The sequence below is a fragment of the Balaenoptera physalus genome (genome assembly GCF_965194825.1).
Source record: "Balaenoptera physalus genome assembly, chromosome: 8".
Classification (NCBI taxonomy): domain Eukaryota; kingdom Metazoa; phylum Chordata; class Mammalia; order Artiodactyla; family Balaenopteridae; genus Balaenoptera; species Balaenoptera physalus.
This window is the reverse complement of record NC_138887.1, coordinates 96844097-96859214: the sequence shown is the minus strand read 5'-3', so window position 1 is coordinate 96859214 and position 15118 is coordinate 96844097. Positions and strand designations below refer to the sequence as shown.

The window sequence follows — 15118 nt, the reverse complement described above, 5'->3', positions numbered from 1 at the left end:
CCCTTCAGTATTTCAAGGAAAAATTGACGTTATCGTAAGGGGTAAAAAAAATCAACAGGATCACAGAGAAGGTCATGCTGAGAAAAACTGATAATTTAAAGTTAGCCATAGGAGCCTTATCCTTCCCTCTCAAGACATCCGAAGAATGTTGCTGGCAAGACTCTCCATGCCAGCCATGACAGCAGTGACACGCAAACCCATCCTTCATGTCCTTTATTGTCTTCAGTTTATTGGCTGGAGAAATGATGACTCTCAAGCTCTTACTTAGGACATATTTCTTACTGCGACTTTCAGGTATATGCAGATAGGAGGAGGATTCAGGTGCTTTTCGAACACATCTTCCAGTATTGTGACATAGACTTTGACTGCAGGGTTTGGCTGCAGTTGTCACATTAACAGCATAATGGCCCAATGGCCCTTGAATAAGTTTTTGCACAGACAAGCAGGTCTCCTGTAGGAAAAACAGAGATCTATTTAGATCACTTTCAAAATGTGATTCCATTATCCAGGTGGTATTTGTTAATACCTGACTTTTATATCTGGTAAGGCTGGGAAGAAAGAGCGTTTCAGTGATTAATCATTTAAATGATAGACTAAGCCCTTATAAAGTCCCATAAGTGATGATCCATGCCTTTGATTAGGAATACACCAACGAACCAATTTCATACCATTTTCAGGGGAAGATGATTCCACATTTTTCCACTAGAGACTATCCTTAAAGAGATATTTGTAGTAACACTTTACAAAGAAAATCATTAACGTGGGTTTTTAAAAAAAATTTAAATTTAATTGTGAAACAATTTTGACACTGATACTCCATCTATGTTAATATCAGGTCAGATTTTTCTAAGACTGCCAAGTTCTCCCATTCCTCTTCTTACCTCTGCAGAGATAACCGTCCTCCTGAAGTTGGGGGCAGGGCGTAGTCCTTGCATTCATGTCTTTATAACTTTACTACATATAAATGTAATTATGAACAATATGTAATATTATTTTGCGTTTTTTATTTTTTTATACTTTTATTTTTTCTTTAATTAATTAATTTGTTTATTTTTGTCTGCGTTGGGTCTTCGCCATCGCGTGCGGGCTCCCCCCCGCTGTGACGAGCGGAGGCCACTGCTCACTGCAGTACGCGGGCCTCTCATTGCGGTGGCCTCTCTTGCTGCGGAGCACGGGCTCTAGGGCGCACAGGCTTCAGTAGTTGTGACACGTGGGCCCAGTAGTTGTGGCTCACGGGCTCTAGAGCGCAGGCTCAGTAGTTGTGGCGCACGGGCTTAGTTGCTCCGCAGTATGTGCGATCCTCCCAGACCAGGGATCGAACCTGTGTCCCCTGCATTGGCAGGCGGATTCCCAACCACTGCACCACCAGAGAAGTCCCAGTGTGTTTTAAAATTTTTATATAAATTTATATTATTGGGGATATTTTATTATATACAACTTGCTCTTCAAACTACATTCTTGAGATTTTTTTCCCCCATGTTCATACATGTAACCTTTTTAAAAAAAAAATTTAGCTGTGATTCAGTTTCATGGTATAAATATATCATCCATTATTTATTCATCAGTTGGGTTGTAGGAGAGTCTATAAAAGATCATTATTTACAACCAAATGCCTGAGTCACTTGTATAGCATATAGAAAGTAAGGTTGTCTTCCCACAAGTCTACAGTTGGGTGCCATTGATGTGTCCACAATTTGGGGCTTTAACACTAGGACACATTTCCACCTATGGATGATCACAGTGTGCGGCTAGGATGGGCTAGCCTAATTGAAATGACATCATCAGCTAACCCAGAATAATCTGGCTAGAATCTTCATCAGTGCCTGCCTTGATCCATAAAGGAAGGACCATGGGAAAATCCTAGCAGATTCAATAAACATAAAGTGTGTTTTCAACTAGCGTGTCAGTTATTTTGCATAAAAAACTCCAATTAATTTAAAACAGTGGGATAGTTTCTCTGGGAGAAGAGGACCCGGAAATGTGAATCCATCTAATAAGGATTTAGGGGTTCAAATGCAAAGTCATAAGGCAGAATAAAGCACCTAATGGCAGGCAGTTGAACAAGGATCACTTGGGCAATTACAAGTTCTGAAAATCCTGTGGGTAATATTTTTGTTCAAGGCATATTCAGTCTAGGCCAGCCTCATACTATATTTAGGAACAAATGCCATTTTTAGTCAGGGCAAGACTCCTTATCTGAGGCATCTGAGGAGGTTTCTAGGACAGATGGAAAAAAATAAAACCAGGAAACCATAGAATAAAAAAGAAAGGAAGAAAAAGAAAGAAAGTGGGGGGAGGGAAGGGGGGAGGAAGGAAGGAAGGAAGGGAAAGAGAGAGAGAGAAAGAAAGAAAGTAAGGAAGGAAGGAAGGAAGGAAGAAAGAAAGAAGGAAAGGGGGAGGGAGGAGGGAGAAAAGAAAAGACTGGGGGGAGACTGTAATCACAGAGAGCATAGAACACAGGTAAACCCAGTCAAGTTCAACTGCGGCATCCCCTGTTCTGTCCCAGCCCTCTTCCTTGAAATTCCTTCTTCACTCATCTTCCAGGATGTCACACTCTCCTGGTTTTTTCCTATCTCACTGAATACTCCTTCTTAATCTCCTTTACTAGCTCCTGCTCAACTTCCCTACGTCTTAACCCTGGAGTGCCCTAGGCTTAGTTCTTGGACCCTTTCTCTTCTCCAGCTATACTCTCTCTGGATAAACTCATCCCATCTCACTGCCTTAAATAGAACTCCCAAATGGGTATTTCCCAGGCTTTATCCCTGACTGACTGTACACCCACCTGCCTGTTTGACATCTCCACCTGGATGTCTCACAAACAGTTCAACCTTAACCTACTCCAATCTGATCTCCTGATCCTCTTCCCAACCTGCAGCTCTGACAGCCTTCCCCATCTCAGCATATGCCAGCTCCCTCTTTCCAATGCCTCAGGAGCAAAAGCTTGGAGGTGCAAGTTGTATGGGTGTTGGGAGTGTCCCTAACCAAATCTCAAGGGCCCCTCATGCAAGAAGGAGCCAGACCCTACATGGCAGCCATGTGCGAAGGTCTTCAAGAGACAACAATAATTATAAATGTCACCAAATAAATAAAAATTACCTTGCCCAGCTGTCTCTTCTCCACCCTAGTCTCCTTACCCATCCTTGAAGCAAATGAGCAATGAAATTGATGGTACTCCTCTTCCCCATAACTGAGACCCAGGCTTGGGGTGTGGGGAGGAGAAGCAAGAAGTTTTAACCTGGATAATAAAAACCACCACCTATATGGCACTTACCATGTGCCAGGTACTGTTTTAAGTGCTTTACATGTATGAATAATGTAATTCTCATAACAGCCCTATGAGATAGATACTCTTATTCGCCCCATTTTACAGATAAAGAAATTGTAGAGATTTGCTCAAGGTCAAATGGCTAGTAGGTAACAAAAAGTGAACACTGGAACCCAAGCAATTCAACCCCAGGCCTCCTGCTCTTACTAACCCCTTACTAACTAACGCTGACTCGTGCAATGCCGAACGAGAAAGATGTGGCTGTTTTTATATTTTATGAGACTGGATGTTTTAATACATGAAAATTGAACTATTTGTTAATACCTAGAAGTGAGGAAAAACTGTGGTTTCAGAATTTTCACTTAGGTAGTGTGACAGGCCACCAACTGAACATGTCCAAAGTCAGTTGTGGAAAAATAACAGAGTTATTCCATGTGAGCATTTCTATCAAGAGTAGATTGTTAATAAAAGTTTATATAAATATATTTTTCCTCCCATGAGCATTTCTATCATAGATAATCAGAAAATAAAGAATCACTTTTGGAGAATCCATCCTCCATGTGGATGAAAAAATATTTATTTTCAAAGTTTAGTATTCTTTCTTTGCCACATATATATTACATCATTTAATCTACCAAAATTCTGGCAAAGTAGGTTTTATTTCAGTCCTTTTTTTTAGATGGAGAAATGGAGTCTCAGAGAGGTTAATTAACTTGTCCAAGATTACACCCCTAGAATGTAAAATTTGAATTCTCACTTAGGGTTGTCTGATTGGAAAACTTGTGCCCTTTCCACGTTACTACCAGCCACAGTGGCTGGTACAGAGTAAGTGCTCAATGTGAGTGCCTGTCCTCTTTGCGCTTTATTAAAGTCAAGTGAGTAGGTAATCTGTAACCGTTTGTCTCCAACCCGAAAAATTAAAAAAAAAAAAATCAATATCTAGAAGACCTCCAAGATGCTGACGGAGTAATCACTGCTTACCTTTGAATCAGAATATTCATATCCTTCTCACAATATTATTCCTGCCGTCCCCAATGCTGCACTCTCACCAATTGTATGTACTAAGTCCTCCTAGAAAAGAGAAGGATCACAAGTGGTTTGTGCCAACCATATTTAGTCACTGACAATTCAGTAAGTCTCAATCCATCAACTGTGGTAAAGAGCGCATTGCTAATGTTATCTTTGTGTCTAAAACAAAGGACTATAGAGCAGAATTGGAAAGGGTAATTCTGCCTGGGATACTTACCTGATAAATATTTATGATGTTCCAGGCAATATTCTAGACACTAGGAATATAAAAATGAAATAGATTCCAGTTCCTGTTCTTGAGGGAGTACTTTAGTGTGATGATTGAGACAGACATATATAATTACAGCATAACAAATTAAATTACATATTAGCACCAACAAGATATATATAGATTAGAGGAAGTGCTTAATGCTGCATGGAAGAGTCTGGGAAGACTTCCTTCAAGAGGTGAACTTTGTTATAAAGCAGAAGCTAACACACCATTGTAAGGCAATTATACTTCAATAAAGATGTTTAAAAAAAAAAAAAAAAGAGGTGAAATTTTAGAAGGGTCTTTGGAAATTAGTATAAATTGATAAAATTGACTACAGAGAGCAGAGTTTTATATCCAGAAGGAAGAAAAATGGCAGAGGCTCATATGTACGAAAAAGCATGATCCATCCAGAGAAGTGCCAGTAACTCTTACGATAAAAAGCACAGGGGACTTGGGGAGAAGTAAAGGCATCTGAATCATTGTATATAAGTAGGATCCAAATACAAGTGTCTTTTAAGCTATTTTATTTTATTACGCTATTTTGAAGTCCTAGTGTTTAACTACAAGAAAGTTTTAGTACTGGAAGGCCACACATTTGCAACTTTTTTTAAAAAATAAATTTACCTATTTTATTTTATTTATTTATTTTTGGCTGTGTTGGGTCTTCGTTGCCGCACCCAGGCTTTTTCTAGTTGTGGCGAGTGGGGGCTACTCTTCATTGTGGTACATGAGTTTCTCATTGTGGTGGCTTCTCTTGTTGTGGAGCACAGGCTCTAGGTGTGTGGGCTTCAGTAGCTGTGGCGCAGGGGTTCAGTAGTTGTGGCTCGTGGGCTCTAGAGCGCAGGCTCAGTAGTTGTGGCCCATTGGCTTAGTTGCTCCTCAGTATGTGGGATCTTCCTGAACCAGGGATGGAACCCATGTCCCCTGCATTGGCAGGCGGATTCTTAACCACTGTGCCACCCGGGAAGTCCCCATTTGCAACTCTGATAGGTATTTTTGGCTGTCACAAAAAATCATATTGGAGGGGGATGTCAAGATGGCAGGCAGGGACCCCCAAATAGGAGATGATGGAAACTGTTCAGTGAGAAATGATGAGGGCCTCAACAAAGGCAAGGTCAGTCCTTGTAAAGCAGAGGGGACAGACTGAACAGTTATTTGGAAATTAAGATGGGTAAGTTTTAGTTACCTACTGGGTAATGGAAAGAGAAGGGAGGCATCCAAGTGACTCTCAAGTTGGGTGACTAAGTAGATTATAATTCATCAAGATGAGAAACGGAGGAGGTTACATTCATGATTATAGACCAAGAGTAAAGAAGCAGGAAATAGGGAGAGATGAAAGACAGCGGGAATGATTGACGGACCATCTGCATTCTTTCCTTCCCTACAAGGAGTGGAGAATCAGAGATCCAGTAGAAGGGCAAAGTGTTCAAAAGCCAGAATGAGAAAGTGGCCATGCTACAGCAAAGCTCCTCTGCATTGTATGAAGTCTCTTCTAACACTAGTACTTGTGTTTCACAATTTGTCTAAGTAATGAAACAAGAAAGAAAATCATTCTTCCATTATACTAACTAGTATTGTGTTCATTAAATGAAAATCAAGTCTCTCAGTTAAATTGAGACACTGGAAAGAAAATATTCAGCAGAGTTGGTTTTAAGTGATTTCGTAATTATAATATGAAGAACATAATGATATTATGATAACATAATAAATGTTATTTAGACAATAAATGAGAAAGATCCATACTGTTTGTTGATATGTGAAACGTGGAAAGCAACAAGATAGTATTAAAACACTTCAATATACTATTACTCAGGTAATTCTAGAGTTTTAGTTTGCTGAAGTAGAGCTCATTTATTTAGCCCATAATTTACTTCCAAAATCAAAAAGTACCAAAAAATGGGAAAGTTATGGAAAAGACTCTCATTAAAATATGGCTCATCTCATTCTCTCATTTTCTATCAAGACAAACTATCTGCATGGATTATTATTTTCTACTCAATATTATTAATAACATATTTTATCTGACACACTGTAGGAACTCAATATTTTTTGAATGAATAAATATAACCTAGTCTTTTTCCCAAAAGGATTTGAGAAAGTGACATGATTTGAGAGATCTGTTACTTGAGGAATAACTTATTGAGGAGACTTTGGTAGGCATGACTGATGTCTTCAAATACCTGGAGAACTGACTTTTGAAATAAGGATTTGATTTATTCTGTGTTGCACGAGAAGTTAGAATTAGAACTGTTAGTGGTATGAAGTTACCCAGAGGCAGAGTAGACTCAACATACTCAAGAACTTTCCAGGGATTAATACTGTCCCCATAGGGCAGTTTTCCTTCTGGAATAGGGAGAGCCCCATCAAAAAGTGCTAAAGCAGGTAAGAAAAGATCCATGTCTGAGTGAGAGGCGGGTTAGAGACCTCTGAGGTCCTCTAACTTTTTGTCATGGTGCTATGTTTCTTTTCCTCCTAAACTTATTGAATGAACATTTCATTTTGAATAATACTGAGTAATCCTGAAAGGATGGAAACATCAAGTCTAATCAACAGTGTTTGGGTCAATAGATTTTATTGTAAAATATTTGAGGAAGAATTGATACTGCATTTAAATGTCCTTATCTCAAACGTAAGTGGTTTAAGAAGGTGATCTGTGTGTTATCTATCCAACAGCCCTGCTTCTCTTTTGGGTACTAGAATAACAGAATTGTGAGTTTACAGGTATGGATGGAGATTTAAGGGTTTTCTCATCTAGCCACACATCCAATGATTGAATCCCTATAATAATGTCCTAAGTGACAATCTAACTAAAGCTTGAACACTTCCAAGTGTCTACAAACTCATTATCTTCCAAAACAGCTCATTCCCACATCTTTGTCCTTCCTACCTTGTGTTAAGTCTAAGAACAATATCTATCTATTTATATAAACCACTTTTAGTGCCTTGACACTCACCACTAGATCACAATGTAGACTCATAAAGATAAAATCAACAGGATTTATATTTTTCAAGTAACCTAATTAAAACTTAAAAATGCAATATATTGAAAATATACTCGGTTAATAATTTACCCAAGCTCTACTTTGTATATTTTTGATTTGGAAAATTGCTGCTACTCTTTCATATTAAGAGCTTCTTTAACATGAAATTTCTCCCTGGTCAAAATTAATCGATGTTACATGATTTAACTTAAGCTTAACAACTGTTCTGCAGGAAACCCTTTTAAATGCTAAGCTGGTAGGAATCATCATCTAAAAACTCTAAGTAAACATCTGTCAGTGACACTTTTTCAGAATTGGCTTGACAGTTGAAGGAATATATAGCTTTCATAATAGAATAGCGTTCTGTTATTAAGGGGAAATAAGCATCCTAAAACATTTTTTCCCTAAACTTTATAGAGTTATTCTACTAAATTTCCATTTTTTATGTGACTTATTTCTTCTTACCTGTGACAAAGCTTCAATATTATACGAATAAAATGGTCTAGAAAAAATAAAAACTGGTAAAACATAGTCATGTCCAGCCATTTCAGCAATTCTCATAGCTTTTCTAACTCGATAATGGACAAATTTCAAAGCTTTTAAACTTGACTTCAATATTTTATCCAAATATATGGAACTATAAAGTGCTCTGCTTTTTTCCCATAGCCACTGGAGTTGGTCATTGCACAAAATTTCATCGCTTGGGCATTTACCTGTGTAGGTCTGTGGATTTATCCTATAATCCACATTTTAGTCTCATTTCTAAAGCCAGTGTGAGAGTAGCATTCATAATACTCCTTCCAGCAGTTTCAAATTCCTCTTGGGCAACTGTTTTCACTGTCATTTCTGACCAATCAGGATGGTGGTTTCTGGTAAAGGCTAAGGAGTAGTGTTTTTACATTATTTTATTGCCCCAGTTTCTGTCCCATAGTGGCTTCCAGATTTCCCAGTCAATGACAACAAGACCTTCTGACCTCCATCAAGGGACAACTTTTGCAGTGTCATCAGTGGTCATCCTAAGGTGTTTGGAAAGGCTCATAATCTGTGGTATCCCTCCATTAAAGGATTTTCCCTCTGGAGAGAAATTAGGATAATGAATATCCTAATTCATTTGGATAAAGTATGGCAATTGTTGATCCACTCTGAGTCTCTAAAGGATTTGATATAATATTAAAAATTTAGGGTTCAGATCCACATTGAAGAAATGCTGACACTGCATTGTTGGGGCAGCCCAGAAAATGTTGAAAGGTCATTTCTTTTTAATTAATTAATTTATTTATTTATTTTTCTCTGTGTTTGGTCTTCATTGCTGCACGCAGGCTTTCTCTATTTGCGGCGAGCAGGGGCTACTCTTCGTTGCGGTGCGCAGGCTTCTCATTTCTGTGGCTTCTCTTGTTGCGGAGCACGGGCTCTAGGCGCGCGGGCTTCAGTAGTTGTGGCATGCGGGCTCAGTAGTTGTGGCTCGCGAGCTCTAGAGCGCAGGCTCAGTAGTTGTGGCGCACGGGCCTAGCTGCTCCGTGGCATGTGGGATCTTCCCAGACCAGGGCTCAAACCCGTGTCCCCTGCATTGGCAGGCGGATTCTTAACCACTGCGCCACCAGGGAAGTCCAAAAGGTCATTTCGTGATCACTGGAGGCATTGCTGGCTTGAGGGCTGAATGAGTGAACCCTATCTAGAGCAGCAGCACTCCTAACCATGCCACCCATGGGTTACACATGGCTCATAGTTTTCACCATCACAGCAGTCTCCTTAAAAATAAGAAGAGGAAGATAAATTATATGTGACAGAGTTAAATGTTCCTTTAGTTTTATGTTACACAATGAATAGCAGATCAAGTAAACTCATGGTAGTGTTTAAGCTGAATTTATACTTTTAACAGGGAAGAAAAAATGAGGTTTTTTTCTTTAAACTGGAAAAGTGAAAATAAATCCAGTGAATAAAAACCAAAGTAAAAATTTTCACCCAAATCTTGAGCTATGCAAACTCTCTCTGCTAGCTGTTCTGGTTTTATTTTCCTATAATTCTGACTACATTAACCATTTGGCATTTTATCAAAAATTAAACAGAACAAAAAGAAATATCAAATGGTACTAACAGTAAGTAATACCTGGCTTGCTATTTGAAATGCACTGGCCTCAAAAGTGTATTTGTTCATTTGTTGGTTTGTTTGATTTTTAAAACAAAGCAATTACCTTTGGAATTAGTACAGGCTAAAATAGAAAACAGGTAGAAATGGCATTTACCTGCTGTTGATTATGGATTTTGGTGCTATCTTCTCTTGGGTACGTAAATAAACCTAAAAACCAACTAATAGTTTAAATGCATGGTTTTCCCATGAAGAAATTGGACTGTATTTTTACAAAGCAATTCCCAAATGAAACTTGACTAAGTCCCTTCTAAATAGACAGTTGAGCCAAAAACTGCCAGAGAATCTTCCCCAACAAGGACTAATAATTATGCATTCCAGCCAGTGAGATCTCACCATGGAAGTGTTACCTAAATGCAAGTCCGTGTGCCAGACACACAGTGAGGCCAAACAATACCAAAACGTCAGAGTCTGGAACAGAGAAATGTTTACTGCAGGGCCATGAAGGAGACGGGTGGCTCATGCCTTAAAAAACCCCAAATTCCCTGAAAGCTTTCAGCAAAGCCCTTTTATCGGAAAGGTGAGGGAGGGGCGTGGTTGGTTGTTGCAAACTTCTTGGTGTCAGATCCTTTGTTCTTGAGGTCAGGTCAAAGTCAGGTAAGGCTATTCCTGTAAATCTCCACCAAACAAACGTTACTCTCTGTTCTGACAAGAAAGGGGAAGGTCCCAAGGCAACCGGCGTGTTCGTCCAGCACCCAGTCTGGGTCCTCCCGCCAGTGCCCAGGCCCAGCTGAAGAGGCAGATCTCAGTTGGTGGCTCCCTTAGGGCCAGGTCCCCAGACCCTGCCCAGCTGTCACCGCTGAGGGAGCCAGGCACCCAGGACCCAACTGGCCTTCAGGCTCTTCAGGCCGCCTAAACGGTGGGGGCCAGGTCCCCCAGACTGTGTCCCATGCAGACTGCCGCTGCCATTAGGTCGCAGAGGCAGGGACTGGGGGGAGGTTCGCTGCCGCCTCAGGGCCTGGGCCCGGCCAGTGGGCAGTCCTGGCGAGGGCTCTGGAGCCCTGCGGGACACACTCCCAGCCTGTTCCCTGGGGCCCCCCGCCCCCAGCCCGAGGCCCGCCAGCCCGAGGCCGGGTGAGCTGGAGGGCCCCGGGGAAAAGGCCGGGATCCCTCACTCTCCACCTGACGACCACCACTCTGCAGACTGTTGGCTCAGTGCCCCTCTAACGGTCGCTCCTTGAGAGTTGATCGCTTGGTGCGGGTTGGGGGGGGGGGGCGGTCCACTGCAGTGCCGACCAATGGCTGAGCAGGACTTCTAACCCGCTCTAATCTTCCCGCGTTAATGGTTTCCCGGTAACTGTTGCCTGGTAACGGAGTGCGGGCGGCGGGGCGGTGTGGGGCGCGGTAACAGCGCACAGCAATGGCCGAGGGCTAAGGGCTGCGCACTGCAGCGCTCTATTACGGTATTACATTAAACTTTTCAGAGACAAAGATGCTAAAAATCCAAAACATTGTGCTTTAGTAAAATCTAGTTAAACGTTTCCTTTTCTAAAGGATTTTAATCACGTTTTCTATTTGTATAGAAGTTACACCCTCTATCTTTTACACTAGCCTATGGAAAACTTATTACTGACTTATCTTGGTCCCCAGTATGAATTTTATTATAAACTTCTACCACGGTAAAAAATTATGCTTTGTGAATTGTACGAATTTTTAAATATAATTAATTCTTTCCTCATGGTGCTTAGATTCATTCCATTTTTTAGTCATTTTTATTATTCAGAATATAAAACTAGATTTAAATTTTCTGAGTCATAACATATATACAACAAATCTTTATTGAGTATCTGATGTGATTCAGGCAATGAGCCAGGTCTAGGGATACAGTGGTGAAACCAACATAATTCTACACATTGCAAAGAGTTACAGATACCTAAATGTAAGATGCAAAACTGTAAAACCCCTAGAAGATAACATAGGAGAAAATCTATATGATCTTGACCATGGCAATGACTTTTTAGATACAACAACAAAGACACAATTCATGAAAGATTTGATCAGCTGGACTTTGGGAAAATTAAAGACTTCTACTCTGTGAAAGATGATATCAAGAGAATGAAAAGACAAGCTGAAGACTGGGAGAAAATATTTGCAAAAAACATATCTGATAAAAGATTATTAGCCAAAATCTACCAAAAACTCTTAAAACTCAACAACCTGATTTTAAAAGGGAAAAGGTATGAATAGACACCTCCCTAAAGAAGATATGCAAAATGCAACAGCTAATTTGGAAGACAGTTTGCCAGTTTTTTACAATGCTAAATATACTCTTACAATTCGATAGAGAAATTTTGCTCCTTGGTATTTACCCAAATTACTTAAAAACTTATGTCCACACAAAAATCTGCACAAGGATGCAGCTTTAATCATAATTGCCAAAGGTTGGAAGCCACTAAGATGCCCTTCAATAGGTGAATGGATGAGTAAACTGTGGTACATTCAGACAATGGCATATAATTCAGCCTTGAAAATAAGTGTGCTATCAAGCCATGAAAATACATGGAGGAAACTGAAGTGCATATTACTAAGTGAAAGAAACCAACCTGAAAAGTTTTCTCAGTATACTATAACACTCTGGAAAAGGCAACGGAGACAGTAAAAAAATCAGTGGCTTCCAGGCGTTAGGAGGGAGGAAGGGATAAGCAGGAAAAGCACAGAGGACTTTTAGGGCAGTGAAACTATTCTATATGATACGATAATCGTGGATTCATGTCATTATGCATTTTTCAAAACCCGTAGAACGTACAACATCAAGAGTTAACCCTAATGTAGACTGTAGACTTTGGGTGAGGATGATGCATCACTCTACGTTCATCGACTGTAATGTACCGTTCTGATGCGGGATACTGACAGCGGGGGCGGCTGTGCATGCGTGGAGACAGGGGGTGTAGGAAAACTCTGTACTTTCTGCTCAGTTTTGTTGTGAACTTAAAAATTCTTTTAAAAATAAAATCGATTTAAATGGGAAAACATTATTGACAAAATTGTGCTCATGGGAGCTATATTTGCAATAGAGAAAAGCTAGAAACAACATACATATGTGATCAATTAGAAGTTTGTTACATATATTATGAAATATATTATGTAGTTCCATTAAATAGCATGAAGTATTTCCCAGTTTCTCATTGTCTTTTAACTTTTTCTCGTTTTTCCATGAAACCCCTCGTAAGACGAAAGTCAGGTTTAAAGACTCAATTATAGATTGATACTTCTCAAGTAAACACTTCCTGCTTCTCCCTGAAGCCACTCCATCCCCTCTTCCACCCTGAAGGAGCCAGCAGCAGCCTAGTATTTGGAAGAAAGACAATGGAGAAGAAGCAAAACATACCTCCCTTCTCTCATGACAGATATGTTCCCAAAGGATTTAAGCCAAAGAAAAAAGAAAAATATTAACTTTTTTAAATTAAACTTTGAATTTAACTCTATAACAAGTGACCAAAGTGCTAAAATCTGGTCATTGCAACTAGGGGTCTGTGGATGATGCACCTCTGAGAGGTTTGGCCTGATGTTCAGTTTAAACTGATGCCATATGCTTCAGTAACTTGGGGTTGTCCAATAAGTAGCTGATGGAAGGGCAATGGTCCCAAACAGTAATGAGCAGACACCTGCTCCTTCCCTGTCCAATGGGAGGTGACAGGTGAGAGAGAAAATAACCATCAATCAAGAGGGCTTCAGGGAAAAAAGTCCAGGAGGTAGACAGTGGAGATGATTGCACAACAATGTGAATATACTTAATATCACTGAACTGTACATTTGAAAAATCATTAAAATGGTAAGTTGATTGTATGTTTACTTTACCATAATTAAAAAATAAACTTAAAAACAATGCTGCAGGGGAAGCAGAAGACAGCCAGTTTTCTGTTATATCAAGAAAGTTAAGTGACCATTCAGAAAAAGAGATGTATGATCTAGGGGACTTTCTTGACTACAGATTTTAAATTACAGAGGATATAATGGACAGGTTTGTCAGGTCAGGGAGGGATGTGAATTTGGCTCAATGACAGGGTATAGAGGAAATTAATTCCTATTGGAGTGTAGCTGATTTATAATGTTGTGGTAGTTTCTGCTGTACAGCAAAGTGAATCAGTTATACATATACATATATCCACTTTTTTTTTGAAGGAGTTAAGTTTTGAAGTTATAGAAAGGTTTTCTATCTCAGTTGGGGTGGTGATTATCCTTTATATTTGTCACAGCTCACCAAGCTTCACACTAAAGATGGGTGAATTGTACTGTTTGTGAATCGAATTTCATTAAAACTGACTTAAAATTTCATTATAGCAAAATGTATAACCATACTTTTAGAGACATTCAGGAAATTATCAAATGCATTTTCTTGAGCTAGGAAAAGTGTTTCAAATTGTTTCACTAATTTTCTTCTCTTTATTCTTAGAAATTTTCCATTTCCATTATCCTCTCCTTTTATATAATTTAGGTTTGGGTCTTTTCATTGACCAGAAAATAAAAATAATCTGCTCCGTGTTAGGCTTCTGTGGGTCTCCACACCTGCAAGAACCCAGCCAGCGCCTCCAATCTTCTCACCACTGGAGGCCACGTTTGATGCCTCTTTCCCACCTCAGCGGGTGTGAGCTGAGGGTCCACGGTGGAGGGCTGCCAAATCCAAATAGTGACTTTCCGCAAAGGTAGCCTTTGAGGTCTGTGGTTGCCATGGCTACTGGCACGACCAAATTTGAGTACACCACTGCTTTAAAACAGTCAAAGAGTTTAAAAATAGGGTTGATCTATTAGATTGAGACACGGGTTATAAGCCATCTTGACATAAGAGAAGGTGACATTTTCTCTGTGATACAAATTTTAGAGATAGAATAAATAAGTTTAAACATACTACAGTTTTTTTTTTTAATAGTCTATCATTTACTTGAGGAGAAAATGAGGAAACCTGGACCAGTAATAAAGCATTGACATTGATTGGCTCATACAAACCCAAAGGGTCAAAATGGTCACCCCATTAAAGTGGGGTCGAAAGGGGTCAGGGGCGTCTTGACTCAAATGTGGCTCACGGTGATCATGCCTCCAGTACTCACATGTATATTTGGGGCTGATATATTTATCAGTTGCAATAACCTCATTCTGGTTTCCAGTCCTGCGGGTAAGACCCATCAGTGTAAGGAAGCCCTGAAATTGCACCCAAGTCAAGGTAGTAAATGAAAACCAATTATTACATCCTAAGTGAGAGAGTGGAAATTAGTGTCACCGTTAAAATTGTGGGATGCAGAGGTTGTGGTCACCATCACATCTCTGTTTAATTCACCAGTCTGATCTCTGCAAAAACCAGAGGAAGCCCAGAGAATGACTATAGAAGGTTGCACCTTCCAGAAGTCACCGGCCTCACTGAATGTTGGAATGGACTATTAAAGGGAAACTTAAATGGCCAGGCAATACTCTGAATAGACGTGGTTCTGTACTTCAGGGCGCCATATTTG

The 15118-nt window shown here is 39.8% G+C and overlaps 1 protein-coding gene and 1 pseudogene across 4 annotated transcripts in view; both read right to left on the bottom strand.

Annotated features, from left to right (window-relative positions):
• The window catches only part of LOC309665723 (uncharacterized protein), a gene marked incomplete at its 5' end in the record, with an annotated part of 320068 nt that overhangs the window by 255167 nt on the left and 49783 nt on the right, over window positions 1-15118 (bottom strand). Inside the window, one exon of one of the 3 annotated variants that reach the window (XM_082472432.1) lies at window positions 8622-9276. The exons of the other annotated variants lie outside the window; for them this stretch is intronic. Of the gene's footprint in view, window positions 1-8621; window positions 9277-15118 lie in introns of those variants that run through there. 3 annotated transcript variants of the gene reach the window in all.
• On the bottom strand, window positions 5175-8774 carry LOC309665820 (hyaluronidase-3-like; annotated as a pseudogene). Its single transcript has one exon. The product of its transcript is annotated as a hyaluronidase-3-like (transcript).